A 4,346-nucleotide genomic window follows, 5' to 3' on the forward strand; every position below is an offset into this window, starting at 1 on the left:
ACGTTCACCCTCTTTTATATTGGTAGGTCGACGAAACCTTTGATTCTGATTGCCTGAAATTTTAGCAAACTTCTTACACCGCGTTTACATGATTTTTATAAAATCCGGACCGTAAACTTTGCTAAAACTAAAATCAAGATTTTTAGTACCATAAAATAAAAAAACGAAACATATCTTATTAATTTCCATATAAAAAGAGATTTTTATGCTTTTCCGAAACCAATTTTATTAATTTCCCTATTTTGTTTTATATACAATAATTTTTTTGAGCCTACCAAATATCCCACGGTCAATCCCACCGAATGACATGGCAACACTCTCCTGATTACTGGTTTTCTTTTTCTTATCTGACGTGTTTTTCCCCGTTTTCTTCTTTTCGATATCAACTTTTGACCTTGTGTTTTAGGAGAAAAAACCATGGAAAGAGATCACTAAAACATGTTAGAATTAAAGCCATCAAAGAACAAGAACAAGGTAGTAATACGTATACAAACCCTTATTAAAAATCAAACTTGATTTTGTTCATTGTGAATCTTTATAACATTTAATTAGGGTTTATTAATCTTATACCAAACTTTTACAGTCTGATTAAAAAAACAGAAGGCCTGATTTACAATTTATTTTTGAAATTTAGAACAACCAAAACTTATAAGTTTCTAATCAATCAAGGAATATGGAGTTTCTAATGTACATTCTGAGAATGTTGCATCTGTGCGTGGATCATCTACGTACTGGACATTTTGAGTGTTGCTTCTGGATTTGGAGTACCTCAAGCATGGAGTGGTTCACAAGTTGCCAACACTACACCAGCGTACAAGGATACTCACTTGCGTGGAGGCGAGCTTACAGAACATAATGTGATTGCATTCCAAGAAGTCCAAGCATATTATGGCGACGAATTATTAGCTCTGCTGAAAAGCAACACCAAAGATAGTGAAATAGAAAGCACTTGTCTGTTTTTGTTGTCTGACAATGAGTTCAGAACTGCCTGTGAACATAGAACTGACAGTCTCATGGTGAAACTTACTCTGGATTTGTTTCCCACTTCTTTGGTATTGCTCAACCTTAGACAACATAAGAGAAACAACATAACTTAGATTTTATGAATTAAACATTTCATACACGTACGATAGTGGGACTTTGAGGTTTCCATTGAAATGATGCATTTCGGACTGATCCAACATCGTCGACTCTCGTAAACAAGAAATTTGTTGTTCCCTTTAGTGCAGTAACCAATCCAATCCAAGTCAGCATGATTTATGAGGCTAAACCTCTGAAGTTCCTTAACATAATCTATGTTTGCTTGATGCCGAGATTTTGTAGCAGGTCGTTTCACAGCAACTACCTGTACCATGAGCAAAGAAACAACTGCATTATATTTCACATCATCGCCATGGCTCGTTAGAGCAGAGAAAAAAACTGTAATAACAAGTAATCCAGGTTAATTGACTTGTCTGATGCTCTACCAAGACGACCTTTATACACAAGACCCAAAACATAATTCCAAATGTACACATTTAAAACCAGAACTTGCGAAAGATGTAAACTTACATCTGTTAAATCAAATAGTGCAACTTAAAACAAAAACATTTAAAAAACGTTTCCCAGTAGCACCTGGTTCTTTAGGTTTTTAAGAAGGTTAAAGCACTGGACTACTAAAACAATTAAACAACTAAGAAACCGATCAAAAGAAATGAAGTCACCCCACAACAAAAGGCACACACTTGGCAAAATTCTCATTTCTTATACACATTTTGGTATAGTCTTTAAGCAAAGCACATTTTTGACAACTCCCTATTGGTTGAACCTTAAACACAGGAATTGCTACTTAAGATTGTGTTATACCAACATCTACTATCATTATAAACCTAACAGCAAATCCATAAAAATTAAAATGGGACAGTTCAAAAAATTACAATAAATAACCAAAAAGAATCTAATAGTAACACAAAAAAACTGGAATAAGTTTGTTGCATCAAGAAACATAGAAACCAATGAATCAAAGAATCATAGAAATGAAATTATACGAAACCAAAAGAGGGTTTGTTTTGGTTAGTTCCAGAATGATTTTAATATAGGATTCCTAAACCTAAACCAAATAATCTCACTCACTTCTCAAAACCTAAACCAAATAATCCATATGACAGTATAAGTGTATAATAATAACCTCGTATCAGTCACAAAAAAAAAAAAAAAAAAAATTAAAATCAACAGAGAGACAAAGTTACCTGAGTTCATGAACAGCAGTATGATAGCTAGTTTAAACGGATTTAATATTAGCTAAAATCCCGAATTTTGACCTTGAAATTGAAACAAAACGAAAGAGTCAGGAATACAAAAACACTAGGGTAAAAATTGAGATTAGGGTTTAGTTTCTGAAACTAAAAGAGAGTTAAAGAACATGATCGAAAATCATACCTCATCCTGTCCCACAAAGATTGAAGAGGGCGACATAAGAAAGAAATTTTTAGCAGTGTTTAAAGTTCTTCTTTGGTAGTGAACAGAGAGCAAAAGTGCCAGAAACTCCATTACTAAATCCGAGAAGAAGAAAATAATGAAAGCACGTCAGCTAAGCAAGATAAAAACCCTGGCGTTTTTAGGGGCCACCCCAAAGGATTTAGGGGCCATCAATTTATACCCAGCCAAAGACTCTAGTTAAGGGGTACCCTATATGATATTGAAGTTACATAAATGCCCTTCTGGTAAAACTGTATAAAAACCAAATCAAAAACAATTCTACTCATTTCAACTCTTCTTCTTCCAGTTAAATATTATCTTCCGATTGTGGAAGAAAAAAAAAATTCCTCGTTCAACCGAAACATCGCCGCGAATCGTAAAATCAAAACATCGTCGATTCGATTATAAAACAATGGATAAGAGAAATGAAACCCACAAACCTAGAACCAAAAATGTTGCTCGGGGTATCGATCCAAACATTGGAATTTTAGCAAGAAATAAAGAAATTCTTGCTGCAAATGAAGAAGAACGCGAAGAACGCGAAGAACAAGTACCCGGCAATGTAGTCGGTGGTGGCGATTCCGAGACTCAAACACTTCGTCAACTTCAAATGGCCCCAATTAGGTAAGAATCTATCATTTTTGGGGTTTATTTCGCTTTAATTCGTCGAATCGAGAAAAAAAAATTCTAGGGTTTTCGGTTATTTATCCAGATTCGGACGATATGCATGCTCATTTACTTCCGAATGTAGTCGTGTTCTTCATTTTTCAAGAACATCGACAGTATTCGGGAGAAAGATTTGATGATTATCTTCCGAATATTGGTGGCCATATCTTCCTGGATACAAACTGCTAATAATCGGTAGTTTAATGAATTTTTTGGCTACCGAATATATTTAAGTAGACACACAGTATTCGGAAGAACACTCACTACCGAATGTATATATTGAAAAAATCTCAAAATTTCTGATATAGGAAAAATCTCATTTTGGAGCCAGTATTTATTCGGAAGACAATATAATGTTTTATACCTCCGATTGTGTAGGATAAAATTTTAGAGTTTCTGAACTCCAGTTGATGAATATTCGGTTGTAAACATGTTTAGTTATATTCCGATTGGTTTTCATTCGAAAAAAATATGTGTCTTCTTACTTCCGAATTTGTACATTCGGGTTATAGATGTGCACTTTGTCTTCCGATTGTGTAGGATGAAAAATTTACAGCTTCTAAACTCCAATTGATGTATATTCGGTTGCAAATATGTTTAGTTAGCTTCCGATTGTTTTGTATTGGGGAACAATATGTGTCTTCTTACGTCCGAATGTGTACATTCGGGTTATATTTCCATACTTTGTCTTCCGATTGTATAGTTTGTAAATATTGTTCCTTTCTTTGTTGTTTAGACAAAGTCGAGAAGGGAGGAAGAAAGTGACATCTAGTGCTAGGAGGGAAAGGAGTGCCAAAGATAATTCAGGTGCTCAACAAAGCGAACAAGAACAAAGCAGTCAACAAGGAGTGCAACCAACTGTTGAACAACAAGGCAGTGAACAAGGGGTGTGACCAAGTGTTGAACAAGCCGCTCAACAAAGTGCAGGACCAAGTGTTGAACCAGTTGATCCAGTGGCAAGAGTAGAAGAAGAAGGACAACCAAGTGGTACCCAAAAAGCCAAAAAAGGAAAAGATGTTGTAAGGAAGGATATTGCTAAGAAAGCATCACATCTTGTCCCTCAGCACTTGAAGAAGAAGGGTATTCCATCAGGCACAATCCTTGGACTACCAGCGGATGGAGGAAAATTGCTATTTGGATACAAAGACTCATGGGCCAGAGAAATATATGAAACCGAGGTAATAAAATTACTATTTTTTATTAATGTATTGTCTATGTGTTAT

General features: G+C 35.0%; 1 long non-coding RNA gene across 1 annotated transcript; it reads right to left on the minus strand.

Annotated features, from left to right (window-relative positions):
* Nucleotides 1-533: 533 nt before the first annotated feature.
* LOC113361972 lies at nucleotides 534-2,538 on the minus strand. Its single transcript, XR_003365465.1, has 3 exons — nucleotides 2,419-2,538; nucleotides 2,229-2,300; nucleotides 534-1,345 (listed from the first exon to the last, which is right to left on the minus strand). It is a non-coding gene; the product is annotated as an uncharacterized LOC113361972 (long non-coding RNA).
* Between the last annotated feature and the right edge of the window lie 1,808 nt (nucleotides 2,539-4,346).

Source organism: Papaver somniferum, chromosome 3 (genome assembly GCF_003573695.1).
Source record: "Papaver somniferum cultivar HN1 chromosome 3, ASM357369v1, whole genome shotgun sequence".
NCBI lineage: Eukaryota > Viridiplantae > Streptophyta > Magnoliopsida > Ranunculales > Papaveraceae > Papaver > Papaver somniferum.